The sequence below is a fragment of the Mytilus californianus genome, unplaced genomic scaffold, assembly GCF_021869535.1.
Source record: "Mytilus californianus isolate M0D057914Y unplaced genomic scaffold, xbMytCali1.0.p SCAF_10, whole genome shotgun sequence".
Classification (NCBI taxonomy): Eukaryota; Metazoa; Mollusca; class Bivalvia; order Mytilida; family Mytilidae; genus Mytilus; species Mytilus californianus.
In genome coordinates, this window is record NW_026262582.1 from 1,282,412 (window position 1) to 1,305,870 (window position 23,459).

General features: G+C 32.5%; 1 long non-coding RNA gene across 1 annotated transcript; it reads left to right on the top strand.

Annotated features, from left to right (window-relative positions):
* The first annotated feature begins 228 nt into the window (after window positions 1–228).
* LOC127719032 (uncharacterized) lies at window positions 229–23,459 on the top strand. The gene is made up of 4 exons (XR_007990122.1): window positions 229–346; window positions 8,001–8,046; window positions 9,676–9,762; window positions 23,367–23,459. It is a non-coding gene; the product is annotated as an uncharacterized LOC127719032 (long non-coding RNA).

Genomic DNA, 23,459 nt, shown 5'->3' on the forward strand with positions numbered 1-23,459 from the left:
AAAACCCACAATAACTCGCTAAATTGTGATTAATATTTCCGTGTACGAAACAAATACCTTTTCTAACACAAATTCATTTAGTTTGCTTGTCCGTTTTTGAATAGCGTGTAATAATTGAAGTCATTGTACTAGTTACGAATTGTATGGCCTACTGCCTTTCTTTGTTTTCATCAAATACATCTTAAAATAACTGAATTGTTTAAATAGTTTCCTTTTGTATAACACTGGGATATGATGAGTCAAATAAACACATCTCTTGCTGAACCAACACATTAATGGACGGGACGCGTTGTACTGACCGTCTAAGGATAAACAGTTGGCCAGTTGTAGTATTATTCTAGCAGATGTAAGTAATTTGCTATAATTGGGTGTAGATTGTTCTTAAACTCAAGTGACAAAAATTTTAAGTAACCTGTTAAATGAAATATGATTGAAATGGGAAGTATAGGTAGGTTAATTTTTCAACTCAAATATTTCCGCAACGTGTAACATAAACAATTTCAAAAGACAGGTGGCAAATAAGAAATAGGGAATACAACTAATCAATCGAAAGCAGACAAGAAAAACCATGACAAAAACCATACATGTTCAATCTTCATATTTTTGCGGGTCTCATTGTAGTCGGATGGTCATTATGCAATTACAAGCTTACAAAAGAATACAGAGACAACGTTTGGTGTAAATTGCAGTCATATATGGGTTTTTTTTCGCTTATTGTTTGCCAAACTCATATACTTAAACAATCATGCAATACGAAGTCGATTACTATTGTGTAAATCTGATAAATCTGATTGGCTAATATATTACATGTAGAAAGACTGTGTTTAGTACCCCACTTCCTCCCGCAAAACATTTTTTTTTAAAAACACACACGTTTTTCAAAATAGTCGTCCCTTGAGACAAAAGCTGTTGTCTTATTTATTTTGTGTTCCATTCACAGCGTCAAATTGCACGTTTTGTTTATGGGTGTATTTTACTTGTTTTTGCTTGCAAAAAGACAAAACAACCCAAACACGACTTCCGTGATATTGTGCAAAGCATATTGTATGGCTATCAAAACAGATGCACATTGTTATATTATTTATTAGAAGCGGTATGCATATCGAAATTAAGCCTTCTCAATCTTGAAAACTGGCTGGATGAAAGGTCAATAGTTCGATCATTGAAATTTGTTTATTTTTTCTGTTTTTTTTTTTGCTTAGCAATGAGATTAAAAAGAATGAGTATTATTAAGGATTAATTTCGGACTGTTACATTGTGATTAAGCCCGTAATAAACCCGACCCAGTGTGCAGGTCGTGTACTATATTTATAACACGTTAAGGTGTTCTTGTCATTGTATGCATGTAATGGTTAAACGTTAGACACCAATCCGTCCTCCTCCTCCTCCTCCTCCTCCTCCTCCTCATCATCATCATCATCATCATCATCATCATCATCATCATCATCATCATCATCATCATCATCATCATCATCATCATCATCATCATCATCATCATCATCATCATCATCATCATCATCATCATCATCATCATCATCAGGCTTGATTTCAAACATGAGTTCAATCAGATGTAACCTAATGATAACTGATAACGTAATGCAATACACTATACGCCTAAGTATTTCATTGATCTTATAAGTTAAGCCCTTCTCAACTGATTTGTACAGTTTGTTCTTATGTTTGCTGTAACACCACTTTCCCAGGTTAGGAGGAGGTTTGAGCGCTTACAAACATGTTTAACCCCGCCACATTTTTTACGTGCCTCGTAGTCGTTGGTTCATTTCTGTCATATTTATTTTTTTCATAAGTTGTTTTGTAAAAAAATAGGCCGATATTCTTCTCAAATATTGTTTCATAGTTTTCATATCGAGGCCTTATATAGTCGACTTTACGTTATGGGTTATTGTTGAAGGCTGTATGATGGCTATAATTGCTTACATTCACTTCATTTGAACTTTGGTGGATAGTTGTCTCATCTGCAGTCATACCTCAAATTTTTATTTTTATAAAGATATGGACATAGTTTCGTGCAAAAAAGCAATGACACTTAACGTAAAATATTCTTCTTCACTGACAGCAAGTAATAAATGAATCGATCCAAACAATGTGTAACATAGGATTTGTTTTAGTGCAAAGGGCATGGAATAATGTTACGTGTATTTTATTTAACACCTTTTTTCAAATTTTGACGAAAAAACAATAACACCTCTTTCAATTCTGATCGTAGTAGGATGCAATTTCCTGTATAAAGGTCAGCAATAAAAATCTGATTTTGTACAAGTGCTGCGATACGATCAACATAAATACTGTAATGATGAATTTTTTTGTGTACTTTTGTGAGAGGCTTAGCTAGCTATAAAACCAGGTTATTCTACCATTTTCTACATAAGGAAATGCCTGTACCAAGTCAGGAATATGACAGTTATTTTCTATTCGTAAGATGTGTTTGAGCTTTTGATTTTGCCATTTCATAAAGGACTTTCAGTTTTCAATTTCCTTTTGAGTTCAGTATTTTTGTTAAGTTTACTTTTTTGTGTACTTTGATTGAGATGTCTGCTAATGTGTAAATACATGATTGACTTTGTCCAGTGCCAAGTTTTTCATGGATCTCTTATATAAAAAAAGACATATTTAATATTTAAAAAGGAGGGAAAAAAGTCAACCATTTAAGGTGAGAGAAAAATTCCTATGTAAACATTTAATATGTTTGGGTAGATGTAATAGTACTATTGCCTACTACTTATGGTGTTATACATCAAGTTTTATATGATTGATAAGTCCCTCAGAACTAACCAGATTTCTGATTTTTAGACTTACCTCCTTGATGGCACACAACTAATAAATATCCATTTTTTGTTTTATTACGCTGTCAGCGTTATATATTATGGTTCGTTTGGTGTGTTTAAATCAATATTTATAAATAATTTAGAGATCTTTCGAAATAATACATTTTTTTACAGGACTATTACTTGTCATACAAGTGAGAGGTTTAGCTAGCTATAAAACCAGGTTCAATCCACCATTTTCTACATAAGAAAATGCCTGTACCAAGTCAGGAATATGACAATTGTTATCCACCCGTTTGATGTGTTTGAGCTTTTGATTTTGCCATTTGATTATGACTTATATCTAGAAATTGACCATGAGGGTCGGTTGAAAACAAAACTTTACGACAAAAGAGATGATTTCAGCTTCCCAATTGTGGATTTTCATTTTTAAACCAAGAGTTCCAAATGGTGAAGCTGAATCATCACTTTGTAAATTTTACGGACGCCATCATGAGTTGGTTGACCGTTATGGAATATCCGTTTCACAGATGATATCGGATATGTTCCTTATGTCGTAACTGCAATCCCGTTCCCTTTTCACGAATGTGACCTACCGAATTAGACTATTTACCCCTATTTTTGACATTTTTACCTATTGTTTTTGTTTGTTTTGTTCACACATCGTTGTCAATATAATGAAATTTGATGCGACTGTCATAAAAGTGGGAGGTTTAGCTAGCTTTAAAACCAGGTTCAATCCACCATTGTCTACATAAGAAAATGCCTGTACCAAGTCAGGAATATGACAGTTGTTATCCATTCGTTTGATGTGTTTGAACTTTTGATTTTGCCATTTGATTGGGGACTTTCCTTTTTAAATTTTCCTCGGAGTTCAGTATTTTTGTGATTTTACTTTTTAATACAACACAGGAATATCAAATACAATTCGAATTTTACAATCTTAAGCTATTTGATAACGAAGAGCATTTGCATTACCTGCATATACACTAATGAATTAAAACATTATCATTTTGAAATATTGAGTAGATGTTTACATCAATGACCTCGTTTCTGTAATAAATTGATTTACATTCGTGTACCCTGATCTATTGGTTGATATATGTTACTGTTATGACGAGACGATGACCGCAGCTTTCAAAAACAATTCCTATAAGAATGTTCCTCAATGATTAATATCGTTTAAAGTTGGCCCAAATCAAATCGTACTGCAAACTATAGTACTGGTCATATCTCCTTGATCTGGTAACTGCTACAATGACATAAAAATACAACCAAAACAAAAACCAAATCAACAGTAAATTTTAATAATTATAAAAAAGAAGATGTGGTATGATTGCTAATGAGACTACTCTACACGAGAGACCAAATGACACAGAAATTAACAGCTATAAGTCACCGTACGGCCTTCAACGATGAACAAAACCCATACCACATAGTCAGGTATAAAAGGTCCCGAAATCACAAATGTAAAACAATTTAAACGAAAAAACTAACAGCCTAATTAATTTACAAAAAAATGAATGAAAAACAAATATGTAACACAGCAACAAACGAAAACAACTGAATTATAGGCTCTTAGCTTGGGACAGGCACATACATACATGTGGCGGGTTTAAACATGTTAGCGGGATCCCAACCCTCCCCCTAACCTGGAATAGTGGTGTACCAGTACAACATAAGAACGAACTATGAAAATCAGTTGAAAAAGGCTTAACTCATCAGATGAATACAAATAGAAATACATATAACAAAAACACGTGGACGTTACCGGGTACTTGTACATCCCAACAACAAAAAGACACAACGTTCAGATCTGAGAGTACTCGCAGTTACTGATAGCTAGATCTAAGCCAATAACAACTAATATAAAAAATCATGCATCTCAGATCTAAAGTATCAATCAGTACATATCCAACATCCAATGGATTTAGTGTAAAATATGTCAAATATAGTCAGAGATAAAAAGACCTTGTGCAATGCCAAGATACAGGAGTCGACAGATTGTAGATCCATGAAAGTGAATATGTATATAGCAGTAATATTTATACAAAAAAGAAGATGTGGTATGATTGCCAATGAGACAACTCTCCACAAGAGACCAAATGACACAGAAATTAACAACTATAGGTCACCGTACGGCCTTCAACAATGAGCAAAGTTCATACCGCATATTTAGCTATAAAAGGCTTCGAAATGGCAATTGTAAAACAATTCAAACGAGAAAACTAACGGTCTAATTTATGAACAAAAAAAGAACGAAAAAAAAATATGTAACACATCAACAAACGACAACCACTGAATTACAGGCTCCTGACTTGGGACAGGCACATATATACAGAATGTGGCGGGATTGAACATGTTTGTTTGCTTTAATTTTCTGATAACAAGATCAATACTAATACAAAAAAAAAATATTCAAAGATCTAATGACAGTTTTGAATTGGTAACCTTTTAGAATAAGTTTATTTAAAGAATCGATAAGTTTACCAGTTCTAATAAGTTAAGTTGTGTTCGATATGCTAAAATTCCACAATTCCATATATGCTTATCATATTTTTACTCTATTGAACATCTCCTTATTTCATATTTTAGCAATATAACTTAAATATTTCATTCGCTAATATGTCACGTGCTTGATGTATAAATCAGTACACTTTTTAATTTGATTGGTCAGTTTTTCAAATAGCAAAGACAAGTCAACGAAAAACAGACCAGAGTATATCCAAAATAAAAACGACAATATATAACAATGACATCTGGCTGGTAATATTAAATGATGAGGAAATATTTTTCAGTTTGTACTCAGTACATTTAGGTCAACCAATAATTAATCGATGATCTCAAATGGGGTGTAGTTTAGTACTTTGTAAATTTCTCGCTGCATTGAAGACCTGTTGGTGACCTTCTGCTGTTGTCTGTTCTATGGTCGGGTTGTTGTCTCTTTGTCACATTCCCCATTTCCATTCTCTATTTTATTATTTAGTACTTTGTGTTTGTATAAAATTGAAGTGTCAGTCAACTAAACAGGAAAAACACCTACTTTCTGACTTAACTGATGGCAGGAATACATTGTACAATCGTAACCAGAAAAATCATAACTAGTTGACCATTCTTGGTGTATGATCTTAGCTAAGGTTAGTAATGTCTTTTACTTGTATGTAGATTCTATGTGACATAACTATAACATACCCTTTTAAAATAGTTCCATTAATGATATTAAACTAATGAAGCCGTGCCTTTAGTTGACTAATTTCGTTGAAGACAACAACACAAAACATTCATTATAGACACTTCTAAGAGGTTTAATTAAAGAAGTCTCAGTTTCAGTTTGAGAAGAAACCGTCTGTATTTGTGAGTGGTCAGAAATTGATTAAAATCATCACACATTTGGCTTAAACAGTGTTTTTCTTAACATAGTTAGTTAATGCATCAGGTCTATAACTTACTGTTGAACGATGTAAGAACGTCCCTAACATTAAATCATACAACATTTTGAGGAAGAAAAAACACACTAAAAGATACGAATCTTATAACAAAGTACAAAGAATAGATTCAATAGAACATATCATAGGAAACTGAGCAAGTCGACTAGGATAGTAGTATTGTTCTATACTGAAGACCCCGCTGAGTCAACTTATCTCGTTCATTGTGTTTCCCTACAATTTCAACTTTATCTATTTTTTTATAAATGCACAATTTGGCACACCCTTTTTTGGCAAATTCTGAAATATTTTCCTTCTCTAAATGATTAATAGATATTTGTTTGTCTTGGTTTTCATTTGTGATTTTGATTTGCTTTCATGGATGTTCGCCACATGTGTGTATGAAAACACTGTTTTGTAAATATTCTTAGTGTTTTTACTTTTTCATTTAATTTGCGCATTAAGTTCAGTAAATGACTCCAAGTGGATAATTGTGACACTTCTTTATTCAATGAATATTATAGTTATTAATTATCACATATTCTAGGTTTTTTTTATCAATTCTTCTGTTTTAATATTCGTAAAATCATTTATTGTACTTTATTTGTTTCGGTATAAAACGGATGTGTAGAGTCAGTCTTTCAAACAGGGAAATACAAATATCTCACTGAATTAATAAATTGATGAAGGAAATACAGTGAACTGTCGTTATCAGGAAAACCATGTCTAGCAATTCTGGTTGACAATTCTTAGTATAATTTAAGTTAGTGGTAAAGTCTGCTAGACTTTTAGGTATATTTTCAGAAATATTTTAGAATATAATGTGATAAAACTATAAGATAAGATGTTGATGAAAATGGAAGTATATGTATATGCAAGTACATTTCAGTATATACTGTACCTTTAAAACAATATTGTTAACACAGGTTACAGTGATAAACAGGACACACGTATACACATAAAACGGATTTCTAGGAAACTACGTCACTCTAAAGTATATTTTGTCTTCTTTTTTCTTTGTGAATATTTGCTTTTGAAAATACGTTGCGCCCTTTCTAGATTTTACTTTAATACACCCCATTTACCTTTAAGTGTTTAAATGAAACATTAGGGGATATGCATAGGTTGCTTTTATGAGTACGGCCTTTTAAATGTGTGCATATTTGAAAATTTAAGCGACATGACACTTGTAATAACAACCATCTCCTGCTGTGTCCTGTTTATTGTTGTAAACTGTTTCAAAGAAAAACATGCAGAAGCAATGTTGTCCACATTTTATACAATCTGGACAGTAGGTTGCTGCATGTATAAGCTTTATAATGGCAATTTTTTTTTTCAAAGATTTTAAATGGTCGTCGCACGGAGTCCATCTTGGAAAATCAGGCCTATCTTAAAATGGAGTCAAAATGACAGAAAAAAAAAGTCAAATCAGAACAATGTATTTGTTTACTCTGTATTTATACAAACAAACACCATATACATGTATCATTTGTAACACAAACATAGCACAATTAATTGCCCCTGATTTCTAACCCTAATAGTATCGTCATCAAAGGGATATAACTTTTTACAATGGCAATTTGCCAAAAAAAAAGAAAGAAAGAAAATTCCCAAATTTAAGGATATATAGCGCCTAGTATAACACTTTTTTCATCTTGCTTTCTTGTGTTAGACCATTCTCGTGTATTTTTTGGTCTTACTTTTTTCATTCATTATTGATTTCTATATTTGTCAAATCAGAGAAAGTTAAAATGTCAGTTGTTATTAACTTGCACATCTTTCTTTACAGAATTTTTACAATGAGCTTGAACACAAACAGTATTCAGCTTGGCGAGGTAAAACCAATTTATGTGTTGTTGTGTTATAAACTTAAAGATTACATATCATTACATAGCTGTCCAAGGAATCAGATTTGAAGGGCAGATATTGATTATGTTAGCTTCATAACCATTATTGCCCCAAACTTTTCGTAGGAAAATTAAAACAAAAAGGAAATGATAACATACTTTAACAATCAATCTTTACAATAGACAGTTATCAAACAGATATCTATAAGGTGGTCTTAAGTTAAGTCTTTATGAATCGTTGAAATAATGAGTGATTTATTACAGACAGTTGTCAAACTGTTATCATAAGGTGGTGTTAAGTTGCGTCTTAATGAATCCTTGACATAATTAGAAATTCATAACAGACAGTTATCAAACTGATATATATAAGGTGGTTTTAAGTTAAGTCTTAATGAATCGTTGAAATAGTGAGTGATTCATAATAAACAGTTATCAATCTGATATATATACGTTGATGTTAAGTTAAGTCGTGATGAATCGATGACATAATAAGGGATTCATAACAGACAGTTGTCAAACTGATATCTATAAGATGGTGTTAAGTTCACTCTTAATGAATGGTTGACATAATAAGGGATTCATAACAGACAGTTATCAAACTGATATCATAAGGTGGTGTTAAGTTGCGTCTTAAAGCATCGATGACATAATAAAGGATTCATAACAGACAGTTGTAAAACTTATATCTACAAGGTGGTGTTAAGTTGCGTCTTAATGAATCAATGACATAATGAGGGATTCATAACAGACAGTTGTCAAACTGATATCATAAGGTGGTGTTAAGTTGCGTCTTAATGAATCGATGACATAATAAGGGATTCATAACAGACAGTTGTCAAACTGATATCATAAGCTGATGTTAAGTTAATTTTTAATGAATCGTTGATATAATAAGGGATTCATAACAGACGTTTATCAATCTGATATCTATAAGATGGTGTTAAGTTAAGTCGTAATGAATCGATGACATAATGAGGGATTCATAACAGACAGTTAACAAACTGATATCTTAAGGTGGTGTTAATTTACGTCTTAATGAATCGTTGACATAATAAGGGATTCATTACAGACAGTTATCAAACTGATATCTACAAGGTAGTGTTAAGTTGCGTCTTAATGAATCGTTGACATAATAAGGGATTCATAACAGACAGTTGTCAAACTGATATCATAAGGTGGTGTTAAGTTGCGTCTTAATGAATCGTTGACATAATAAGGGATTCATAATAGACAGTTATTTTTTATTTGCATTGTTGACTCCACTGTATTTTATCTGCTCTAAAGCAAAAGTAAAAAATGTTCGAAAAATAAAAGGATAAACAGCAAAAAACGATTTTGTTAATTTTGCATCTCTCTGGAGTCATCTGTTTCAAAAATACGATCATATAAAACCCACAGACTCTGTATGGTTTCTTCTGAAATAATTGAATCCATTGCTTGCTTGTACATATTTATATTGTCTTTATTTTTTCCCATGACAACGAATTGGTATAGTATTACTTATTCAAAACGAGACTAATATAAACACAAATGTGATGTCAATCTGTTCAGCTTCTTTAATTCTTAATCGTTATCTTCATAACAATACATAACAAAAATTGTTTTAATTATATGCAGGATTTAATAGATGCCGCTCGACATGGACAAACGGAAAAGTTAAGGAGTTGTTTAAAAAGAGGAGCAAATATAAACTATCAAAACTGGGTGAGTTATGTGAAAAGTATCTGATTTTTTCTACTTTTTTCATTTGTTTGAATTGTTTTCTTTCATTTACCATTTAGTACTTAAAAGGGAAAAAAAACCCAAAAATACCGACTTTCTCATTTCTCTTGTTGATTTACCCTTTGATTATTATAGAAAATGTGCTGTATTTGTATTACCTCATCCATTGTGTTAGTAGGTACTGATGATTTGTTCCGCGTCTTTGTTTCTCTTGTTAATTTACCCTTTGGTTATTATTATAGAACATGGGCTGTATTTGTGTTACCTCATCCATTGTGTTGGTAGGTACTGGTGATTTGTTCGGTGTCTTTATTTTTCTTTTTGATTTACCCTTTAGTTATAATTATAGAACATGTGTTGTCATTTTAGAGATATGTTTAAACAGTGTCATATAAGCGGTAGGTTTGGCTAGCCATAAAACCAGGTTCAACCCACCATTTTGTTCTTAAAATGTCCTGTACCAAGTCAGGAATATGGCAGTTGGTATCAAATAGTTCGTTTCTATGTATATTGGCGTTTGTTTTTGTTGCACTTCAGTGTTCCTTTTGTTCCTTTGTTTTCCTCTTATAGTTGATGTGTTACCCTCTGTTTTAGTTTGTAACCCGAATTTGTTTTCTATCAATCGATTAATGACTTTTGAAAACCGGTATACTACTGTTGTCTTTATTTGTATTACCTCATCCTTGTCGTTGGTTTGTGCTGGTGATTTGTTCCATGTCTTTCTTATTCTTGTTGATTTACCCCTTGGTTATTATTATAGAACATGGGCTGTATTTGTGTTACCTCATCCATTGTGTTGGTAGGTACCGGTGGTTTGTTCCGCGTCTTTATTTCTCTTGTTGATATACCTTTTTGTTATTACTATAGAACATGGGCTGTATCTGTATTACCTCATCCATTTTGTTGAAAGGTGCTGGTGATTTGATTGTCGTCTTTATTTCTCTTGTTGATGTACCCTTTGGTTATTATTATAGAACATGTGTTGTATCTGTATTACCTCATCCATTGTGTTGGTAGGTGCTGGTGATTTGTTCCGCGTCTTTCTTATTCTTGTTGATTTACTCTTTTGTTTTAATTCCCTCTGTTTGTGTTTTTTACCTTTATTTTTCTCTTATCAATTGAATTACGAAATCTGAACATCTGTAAGCTAATGATTCTTTATTATGATAAGCAAGTGAAATCTTAAAGCTTAAAGCTTTAACACCTAAAAAAATAAACCAATTGTGGGTAACTTGTATCATTTAGAAGTAAGACATACTAGTATACACTATTATAAATGCATGATAGTTGATTATCAATTCGAAACAAAGCCATATTCTAGTTCCAGTAAAACATGGGCTGCATGTGATTGACGTCATTATTGTCATTACAACGTCAGTTGTATTTTGAAATACGAAATAACTTAAAATGGACATGTGTGTTGGAGACGCTTGTAAATAGCTTCCGTTCAAACGTGTCCGCTTCGAAATACAAAAGTTCTTAATTTTCCAATTAGAATCGATATAATTCTATCATGCCATGCTCTGTGCTCAGTTCAACATAGGTAGGCATTATATTTGTCAAACATTTTACTCATCGCTTTCCCTCGGTATAAAGATATTGACAAAAATAGTGCCTACCCATGTCAACATGAGCATATGTCATGCCATGAAAGAACTATTTCTCAAATTATAAACATGGCAGAAAGCAATGCAACGTGAATATGAATTACACATTAATAGCCTCCACTGCGAATAGTCCATTGCTAGTAGTTTCAAGAACAAATGATGCATTGTATAATATGGATTACTAATCTATTATCTGTTATATCAAAATACATGGGTTCTATAGGTGCTGATAATAAACAATTTTTTTTCTTTATAACTTGATGTTGGATCCTGAGTTGACTGTACACTTGTTGTGACACTACGTTGTTTACTCTCTTTAGTTTAAACAATTTTGTTCTTTTAAAGCACAAATTACAATTTTACAATATAAATACAGGAACTCGGTCAATTTCTTTGGTAACATTAGTTGCTCCCGTATCATTAAATTGAAGTTAGATTGATATCTGCATTTTTGCTCTATCCGGATTGATACAAATGCACCTCACCGCACTGCATGCAACGGGTAAACATAAATCGTCAAGTTTTTAATTATCGATATTATTGATTTCAAGATACAAAAAAGTCAAGTAACAATAATACCGAACTCAAAGGAAAATTCAAAACGGAAAGTCCCTTAACAAATGGCAAAATCAAAAAGGTCAACCCTATCAAACGAATGGAAACTAACTGCATTATTTCTGACTTGGTACAGGCATTTCCTTATGAAAAAAACAATGTAATTAGATGCATTATTATCAATCATATGTCACTGACTGACATGAAAATAAACATGTATGTACATGATGTATGTCATAACTGCAATTCAGTACAATTAAACTTTCAATAATCATGGTTATACTAATTGTTTACAACTTCTTCTTTTCCATTTGGGAGTTAGCATTGTTCTTCTGAAATAATAATCAGTTACTATAAACTATTCCTCAATTGTTAACGTTTTTATCCATATCACATGGAATTCAAAGTATGAAATACTAAGCAGCGTTTGGGTAAAGCTTGAAGCGTTAAAGTATCTATAAAATGCAAATACAATCAAGCGTAAACTAATGCTACAAGTTATGCTTTACAAGTAAACACGGATTTCCTTGACAAATTTAAAACAATATATACAACCTTTAACACCATCTGATTGTCAAGCACATAGTTGGCTGCTTTGATAGTAGGTACAATCACAAATTGCCTCTTGAATACATTAAGTTTTTTTTTTTTCAAGATTCAAATTTATTAGCAACCCTTTTGTTTACTTCTACATCATTTTTAAATATGATTTACGAATATTCATAATGTTGATAATATTTCTTTCAAATGAAAATCAAAAGAAAATTATCGGATATATACCGTGTTCACCAAATTCTACAGAAAGATGAAAGAGCGCCGTTTATTGACCTGACGACATTCTTTCCCATCCATTTTAATGGAGTACGATATCGATGTTCTTTTTCAGTATGTTTATAACCTGTCGGTTTTGTTTGTACCGCCTGTTCCAACTTTGCCGGTTGAATCACAACTTTATTTTAATGTTTCAAAGTCTCATGGTGCAGGAGCATTATTATAAGCTGACGAAAGGTGTTATTGGCGTATACATACAAATTAAACAGCTACATGTTTAATTTTTATTACGTATATGAAAACCTTGGTGGTTCGTTGTCATCAAAATTGGAAGATATTAAGGTTATTAAATATACTAGATATGATGCTAAATTAATTCTCCTTTTAACATATTTAATATCAAGAAAATGACATGTATTAAGGTAAATCCAGCAGAACAATAAATATAACCAATATACTAGATATGATGCTAAATTAATTCTCCTTTTAACATATAACTTTAGGGGATTCCATCTATTCAGTCCAAGTCAAAATGTGTGAATAACTAGATTTGTACTTGATGCATTTACGTATACTTCAGTTGAAATGAAAACGGTTGTCTTTATTTACAAAATATATAAAAATAAGTATATAAATTACGGTAAACTAGTTAAATTATTGTAGACACTGTGAATTTGAATTTCACGTCAATCACGTTTGTGCACAATGAGGAGGTCATCAAATTTTCAATGTTAGGCTTTACTATTTTAGTGACCAGTCGGCAATCAACAATCCGACGTCGATCAGTTAAGTACGTGTCAAGTTAACGTCATCCCTCTATTAGAAAAATCCTTGCGTCTGATTAGACACGTAAATTTGAGTCTTGTAAATTCAAGAATCGTTGTTTCGTTTTATTTAGTTTAAACGGCGCCACGAAACAGTACAAATCGTTTAAGTACATAAGATCTAAACAATTTTAATTATGTAGCAAAGTGTCCACAACTAAATGTTTCACTTTCGTCTGAGAGAAGTGAAGTATGTGTTTGTTTTTGGCACGGTAGTTTGTGAAATTATTATAAAACCAATGGTTTTTATTCAGACAATGACCCCATAAGGAAAATGCAGCAATGAACTCTGCAGAGCTTTGTTCTCTAACGACATTCATTTTTTTGTATAACTGCAGGAACCTGATATAAAAAACTTATTATCAATTTTCGTTTTACAAATAACAATGAGTTTTTCATATATTTTCATATGCTAATCATATGACATTTATGTGAATTACACAATAATCAGAATAGATCAGACTCTGAACTGAGTGAAATCTATGAGATCTCTATTTAAATACTGGTTGTAGTTAATTTTCAACACATATTTTTCATGTATTACTATACATATTTACAATGTACATTGTACACTGCTTACCCCTATTTTTGATACCTTTTGCCTATTATGTCTGTTTGTTTTGTTCACCCATTGTTACCCGTATAATGGAATTTTATGCGATTGTCATACAAGTGAGAGGTTAAGCTAGCTATAAAACCAGGTCTACACAAGAAAATGCCTGTACCAAGTCGGGAATCTAAAAGTGGTTTTCCATTCGTTTGATGTGTATGAGTTTTGACATCTTTTTGACCATGTTTTCTATTATTGTACTCATACCAAAACCACCACACCGAGGTCTTGGCTCGCTCTCGACATTTAACTATGCCTTAGTCATCATCATGAAGCCGATATAATATTTCGTTTTGTAACGACCGCGGACATATTTCTATCGATAGCTAACTCTTTCTGCAGACTCCAGTACGGTTTCAGGATGTCATTTAAACTAGGGTTTTCTTGACTACCTTCTTTGCAATATAACATAAGGGTTTTGCATATTTCATCTTTTACGCACTCGTCCCTAATGTGTTGAAGTCTCATATCTGATGACTGAAAATTATTTACAATACTGTTCACGTACGCTATTGTCTCGGTCTCAAATTCATTTGACTCGGACAAGATGTCTACCGGCATCTTTATAAGGCATTTTCGATATGTAATTCCTCACCTGGTACGTGCTCAATTGTGAAATCGAACTTAAAAAGGCGCATCCGGAATCTTTGTATACGCGGCGAGAGTTCTGCAATACCTTTACTGCTGAGTAACGGTACGAGCGGCTTGTGGTTAGTTCCGAGATTGAACGTCTTACCCTTAAATAATTGCTGAACTTTTTACACGCCCAAATCAAAGCTAACGCTTCTTTTTCTATTTGCGCATAGATCTGTATATGACATAGATCGCGAATCATACACAACATGCTTGAATATTGTCCATGTTTTTGCCTAATGACTGCGCCTTATCCAAACGACGACTCGTCAGCTGACACTACATTTTCCTTATAAGGATCATAATTTCCAAGCGATCTGGCCGAAGTTAGCTCATTCTTTTTCTCGGTAAACACGGTTTCTTGTGCTATACCCAAATGCCAAGCATAATGAGTCTTTAATAGTTCACGGAGCGGCTTAGTTAGCGCTGTCACATTGCACGAAAGTTTGTTTAGTTGGTTCATAATTCCTAACAAAAGTCAAACTCCTGATATGTCAGTTGACTTTTCCATTTCGGCAATAGCCTTAACTATGTCTGGGTCTACCCTACAACCCAACGCGTCAACGATCTGTTCTAGAGATCTTACTGACGGTTTTTGCAAATTCACACTTTTCGTTCTGTGTGAGACCGGCTTTTCCAATCCCTTCTTAAAGTCACTCTAGGCACTCGTCGTGCTCCTCCTGCTAGGCACCAAACACGAGAACATCGTCCATATGGCACAATACGCCTCGATATCCTCTACTGTCTCGAATATATTTGAAAGAATTCACTTGCAGAGTTTATTCCGAAGGGTAATCGATTGCAACAGTACCTACCGAAAGTTGTAATAATTGTTGTTAGCGGTCGAGACTAGGTTAGTTTGCCAAAACTTAGAATTTGCATCTAATTTTGTTAACATTCTTGCATAAACAAGCTTTGAAGCGACTCTTATTCAGCTGAAAGCGGATAATTTTCACGCTTGACCGATCCGTTCAATTTTGTTAAATCGAAACATATGTGCAACGTTTGAGATTTGAACAAATATCGTGCCAGCATGACTCCGTCGGCTCACCAACTTTTGAGATGACCTCTTTTCCATTCTTATCAACTCGTACATTACCTTATCAATAAAAGGTAACGGTACTCTGCGTGGTGTTGACAACGCGAAAGGTTTCGTGTCATGACATAGCGCAATTTTATGTGTCCATTTCGTTTTCCCTAGACCGCTAAATATCATAGGGTATTTACAACGATAGTAGTTATTCGCTTCGCTAATCGCGTCGGGAAACGAAACATTAACCTTATCAACAATACAGCCCTTGGATGGTGTAAACTTCCCAAAAAACCGTGTATGGTGTAATGGTGTATGGCATATGGTGCAATGGTAGAAGGTGTATGGTGCTATGGTGTATGGTGTAAGGGGAATGGTGTAATGGTGTATGAGGAATGGTGTGATTGTGTAACGTGCGATAGGGAATGGTGTAAATGAATGGTGTACGACATTTCATTGGTTGAAACCGAAGTTCATTTTAATTTTTCGGATTGTAAACATAAACAATAATAATAATCCTATTGTTCTTTTTTCCCAGTATAGCAAATTACTTTACTCGTTAGACTCTATGTTATATATATTATACACATATTAAAAAATCTTTTTTTTTTTTCATATTCTTATTTACATTAAACAATGGCTATAAAATTACACACTTGTGATCACATGCAGTTATCATAAAAGAAAGGATTTTATTTAAACTAGAAGGCGGATAGAAAGGTTATCCACGCATCGGAACAATATTTTTATATCCTGGGTTATCAACATCATTTTTAAAGTTGCTTCGTTCCTCATTTTTGACAGTCTCATTATAAATATTTCATCGTAATTCACCTTTGTTTGCCTTGGATTTACGATGATGTTTTCCAAAAAATGTTCAAAGGAAAATTGTACAGTATTATTGCACATAAGGTGTTGTATAATTATGAACAATCTCGTCAATTTCGTTAGATTTGTCTTTACGGATTATAAATGATATCTTGAACGTCCGAAAAAATATACTTATATGAACAGGAATGAAATATTTGCCACTTGATATTTAGCCACCAACAAAATCAACCAACCGACATAATCTGATAATATACTAACAGTATACTTTTCCTAGAAGAGAACTTCTCATACTTTTCATTATAAAGTACAAATGAAATATTTCATGTCAGTCACAGTGTTGGATGATGTGGTGGAATAGTTTTATTATACAAACCATCCTGAACTACTGAGTTTAAATCATCACACCTCAGCAAGCACGACTAATTTATGCGCAGACCAACCCATCACACAATAGGCCAAAAGGGATCTGTGATGTACCCATCCATATTCAGAAGTCATGGAAGTGGGAAATACAGATACTGATACTGACTTTAGTGACAGTTTTATATTACGAATACAGAGATGAAATGCTGGTCATTGTTTTCCAATATTTCTGTCATATGTATTATATAAGCCATCCTAACATCAAAATATTATTGCATTATAATGCGGCTACATATATTTACATAATAAAGTGCAAATATGGTCAGTTTTGTTTGATGCTGTTAAATAATTTTGTTATACGAGTCAGCCTGAGGTATTAAAATTACTGAAATTTTGTTGCGAGACAATATTTTGAAAAAAAGAGGACATGCTGGCTATCTAGATTGATTGGGACAAATTTTTGTTTTCATTGTATTGCACTGTTGCTGTCATTTGTATTATACAATCCATCCTGACATCAAAATATTGTTGATTTACTATGCGGCTATATAGATTTACATAATAAAGTGCAAATATGGTCAGTTTTGGTTGATGCTTTAAAATAATTTTGTTATACGAGTCAACCTGAGGTATCAAAACTACTAAAATTTTCTTGCGAGACAATATTTTGAATAAAAAGAGGACGTGTTGGCAATCTAAATTGATGGGGATAATTGTTGTTGTCATTGTGTTGCAATGTTGCTGTCATTTGTTTATACAATCCATTCTGACAATAAAATATAGCTGATTTACTATGTGGCTATATAGATATACATAATATTAAAAGTGCAAATATGGTCAATTTTGGTTGATGCTTTAAAATAATTGTGTTATACAAGTCAGCCTGAGGTATAAAATTTACTGGAATTTTGTTGCGAGACAATATTTTGAATGAAAAGAGGACATGCTGGAAATCTAGATAGATGGTGATAATTGTTGTTGTCATTGTGTTGCAATGTTGCTGTCATTTGTATTACATGTATACAATCCATCTTGACATCAAAATATAGCTGATTTACTATGTGGCTATATAGATTTACATAATAAAGTGCAAATATGGTCAGTTTTGGTTGATGCGTTAAATAATTTTGTTATACGAGTCAGCCTGAGGTATCAAAACTACTGACATTTTGTTGCGAGACAATATTTTGAATAAAAGAGGACATGCTGGCAATTTAGATTGATGGGGACAATTTTTTGTTGTCATTGTGTTGCAATGTTGCTGTCATTTCTATTTTACAATCCATTCTGATAATAAAATATAGCTGATTTACTATGTTGCTATATAGATATACATAATAAAGTGCAAAAATGGTCAGTTTTTGTTGATGCGTTAAAATAATTTTGTTCTACTAGTCAGCCTGAGGTAAAACAATTACTGAAATTTTGTTGCGAGACAATATTTTGAATAAAAAGAGGACATGCTGGAAATATAGACTGATGGGGATAATTTTTTGTTGTCAATGTGTTGCAATGTTGCTGTCATTTCTATTTTACAGTCCATTCTGACAATAAAATATAGCTGATTTACTATGTGGCTATATAGATATACATAATAAAGTGCAAATATGGTCAGTTTTGGTTGATTCTTTTGAATAATTTTGTTATACGAGTCAGCTAGAGGTATCCAAACTACTGAATTTGTTGCGAGACAATATTTTTTTATAAAAAGAGGACATGCTGGCAATCTAGATTGATGGGGACAAATTGTTTTTGTCATTGTACATGTTGTTTTGCAATATTGCTGTCAATTGTATTATACAATCCATCCTGACATCAAAATATTGCTGATTTACTATGCGGCTATATAGATTTACATAATAAAGTGAAAATATGGTCAGTTTTGTTTGATGTTTTAAAATAATTTTGTTATATGAGTCAGCCTGAGGTATCAAAATTACTGAAATTTTGTTGCGAGACAATATTTTTAATAAAAAGAGGACAAAAATATTTCCAAATTTTTTAACCCTATACAAATTAACAGATTGACACATTCCCCATTTCCATTCTCAATTTTATAATTAAGTGCAAATATGGTCAGCTTTGGTTGATGCTTGAAACAATTTTGTTGCACATGTTGTACATGTACCAGTCATCCTGACGTATATATATGTTCCTGAGACAGTAAAAACAATGTTATATTGGAGCCAGTCTGAGATGTGAAAACTACTGATTTTTTGTGATGATTCAATTATTTGAATACAAAAGGACATGCATACTTGCACTGTTAATTGTTGCAGAAAAAGAAATATTATTGATATTACGCTGGCCATAAGCATGATTAACTGTACACCAATATTGCTTTCAATTATCATGATTATTTTATATGATCTAAGTACTATTCATTTTTGGCATTGTTTGTCGATTGTATCTGAAAACCAAGTTTATAAGATTTACACTACATTTTAAAACCGATAATAATAGCATTGTAACCAATATCGTTTTTAATTTATATATAGATAGGCAGATCGCGGATAAATTTGCATTACAAGCAAAGTGTTATGCGTACTTTATTTACAAATACATGTATATATATTTAATCTGTATTGTTTATATAACCATCATAGGCATGGCCACGGAGATTTTAATTTTATACATTAATTTACAATATTGTGATCAAAATTCGTTTTTCAAAACAAATAAATAATTTTGTAGTCGCACGCTTTCTTTGAAATTTAATTGCATTATGGGTAATTTCGGATCGTGTAGAGAGAATCGGGAATGGTGTATGGTGTAATGTGTAAGGTGTATGGTGCAAAGGTGTAACGTGTATGGTGTAATAGCACAAGGTGTATGGTGTAATGGTGTATTGTGAATGGTGTAATGGTGTATGGTGTGAGTGGGAAGTTTACACCATCCAAGGACTGTACCTAAAGCCTGAATAGCTGGCCTACCAAATGATGGTTTGCTTAATCCGTTAACAACATATATATCCTGAACACTTTGTCCTTTGTTTCAAGCATGCATTGATATTTTCCTTCAACATTTAAGTTTATATTTCCTGGTCCATTTAGTTTGTAATTAGCTTTCATAAGTTTTGTGTTATCTATTCTTTTTAAATTACTGTCACATCAGCAACAGTGTCGATTTTGAAATATATCTCCTTTTCACAAATGCAATGTTTTATTGACCAAAAACAATCACCGACTGTGTTGATTGTTCCCAGAAATCCATCAGAGTCCGAATAAAAACTCACTGATTCATCTGTTATTACGGTCCTGCAACATTTTTCGAAGTGTCCGATATTTGAGCACTTTCAACATTTTGCCCCTTTAGCTGGGCATTTCTCTTTTGTGTGAAATTGTCAATTTCCGCATCTTTTGTTGAATTTCGATTTAACTGCATCAACATTAGATTTCGGATTGTCACTTCCCATTAAAGCTAGCTGTTTCTTCACAGTCTCCGATTGGCGGGCTATGTCAGTTGTTTTTTCTTAAGAGTAGGCTCTGATGTTAAGTTTGAATCCTTGATACCAACATATGTCCTGTTTCTTATCATTTCATTATTAAATCGTTGTATCCACAATGCTCAGTTAATGTGTATAAAGATAAATCAAAACTTTCTACGCCTTCTTCATCATCTTGTTTCCACTTATTTAACTTTGCACGTTAAAAGATAACATTCCTTCTAGCTATGAAGTAATTGTTAAATTTCTCTTCCACTTTTGCATATTTCTTTTTTTTTCCTCCAAGAAATCAAATGATGCAAAAATAGCATCTGCTTCCGGACCAATCGTGTAGATTAAACAGTTGACCTGTGTAGCTCCTGTTTTTTTTCCACAAGCCCAGAAGCTGATCTAAATCAATCAATCCTTTGGATCCATTTGGTCCACGTTTCTGGATTACAAAAGTCAAACTTTTCTGGAGCTGCGACTTGAAATGTTGCCATATATGTATATATATGAAGCCAATATGTATTCCCTTGATATATATACATAAGACTGGTTATAAGTTTCATTCTAATCTATACTATGCACATTTTAACAGTAAAGTGTAAAGCACACACGTGACGATATTATGGAAACGGTTCTTATATAAAGAAATCTTTGATAGTAACTTTAGCTTCTGATAAGAACTTCAACTTGATAGTAAACATATACACCCTGGTGTTTTCCCAGAGTATCGATTTGCATATAGTTTATTGACACATTCCCCGTTTCCTCTCTCAATTTTTGCTGAGCGTGTAAACATGTTTGTTAAAAGGCCAGCAGAAGCCCGCCTCCGGGTGCGGGATTTTCTCGCTGTGTTGAAGATTTAGTGGTGGCCTTGGGCTTTTTTCTGCTCTTTGGTCGGGATGTTAACTCTTTGACACTTTCCCCTTTTCCATTTTCAATTTCAATGACTTATACCATAATGCAACATTTTCAAATTATTGATAATAATTCTATTTGGAAGAGGAAAATGACAAAGTTAATCTATTAACATTGTGCAAGGAATATTTTGAAGTAATTGGAATAGATTTGTATATCAAAGCACTTCAAATGCGTTGGATTCTAACTCTTAAAACATGTAAAACACTGGTTTACATTTGACAATCAATTCTAGAATATACCTAAATAGATTAAAAAAAATGTTAATATTCGAAATGAACATTCAAAGTATTCATATGTTAGACAAACACATTTTCAAATCCCAGAGTTTTATCAGCTTAACTGAAAAGTTTGACGAACTAAATTAAGATTAAGAAACCAGATTTTATAAATAAAAACATTCAAATAAATGAAACATGAATTCTCTTACAAAATGGAAAGAAAATTGCTTGTCATGTTTTATTTGTATTCATCAATGAGACTGTGCTGCAATAACACAACATCAATGGTTTATTAAGTAAAAAATGAAATAAAATGTTAAAATCTCAATGGCAATTTGTTTTGTTTTTATTTAGTGTTTAACAGACTTTATTATATATCACGTGGCTAATGTCATAAATAAAGGCAACAGTATACCGCTGTTCAATGGTCAAAAATCGATTAAGCAAAAAAAAAAAAAAAAAATCCAGGTCACAAACGGAAACCAAGGAAACACATCAACTATAAGAGGAAAACAACGGAAAAACAGAAACACTGAACTGCAACAAAAACAAGCGACAACACACATAGAAACTGCCGTATTCCTGAATTGGTACAGGACATTTTAAGAAAAATTAGTAGGTTGAACCTGGTTTTATGGCTAGCCAAACCTCCCGCTCATATGACAATGTTAAAAATACTGCTAAAATGACAACATTACGTGACAGGAATACAGTACAAATAAACGCAAGAACACCCAGGACAGACAAATACATAAATAATATAATAGTACATAACAACATGTAAACCACAGAATAACAACGTACACCTCCTATGAATTTACGACAGTACACCAATACACCAGAAACGACTTATACACTGCGCGTCGCATGAATACATTAACGCCACAAAAAGTGACGTATTTATGTTACGTTTGTATTATCACAGGTAAATTTCTGAAATTATGATAGATTTGTTTTATTGTAGACACGTACACGAATATACAATTGGGATTGAGTTTGTAATAGAGTTATTTTATGTATTTTCTAAACATGACAAGAATATTAAAATGGAATTGTGTTTGTGATGATGTTATTATTTGTATTTTCTAACCATGTCGGTTTTTTTTATAAATCAAAACTGTGTATAAACAAAATAAATTGTGTGCATATAGTAGCTTTAAACTTAAAAATCATATAAATGAAATAGCTGATTTACTATTTTAACTTTTACATACACATAGAGAATGAAAAAAAAAAATAACTATAATATAAGGCAAGATGATGTAAGACCAAACAGTAAACACACTAGGACACAAATTAAACAACATATAAAAAAAAAAACGCTATAGACGAACCACGAGTAACTCGACTATACTGACAAATAAGACATAAGTCATCCACAAATTAAATTTGTAATTCAAGTGTTGACGGATTTTTGATACAAAAGACAATTCTAATTCCCAAAGAGTATTAGTTACATCCTTACCTCAATTCTAAGGTATATATTTCGTTTTTCTAATTTTAGTGCAAGATGCATTTTTCTAACATGAATTGCTAATTTATTAATTTTTATTAAGAAAAAATACATCCGTCCAGTATGCACCAATGGTAATTTATTATTGAAATATGATGTATGCTCCTGTGTTCATATGACGCTTAGTTCGACACTACGTTGATTTACTTTCTCTAATGACATACTTTTTTCGAGATTAAGTTAATGAGTTTGAATGTCACTTTGGTATCATTCGCATCTATTTTGCTTCATTTATTATCTAATAATATGCAAACAATGTTATTTTGTTTTTTCCATCCAGTTTGGTGATACTGCACTGCACATTGCTGCTTGGAACAGGTACAAAGAAACAGTAAAGTTGCTGATTGACGCTGGCATTGATCTCAATTTACAG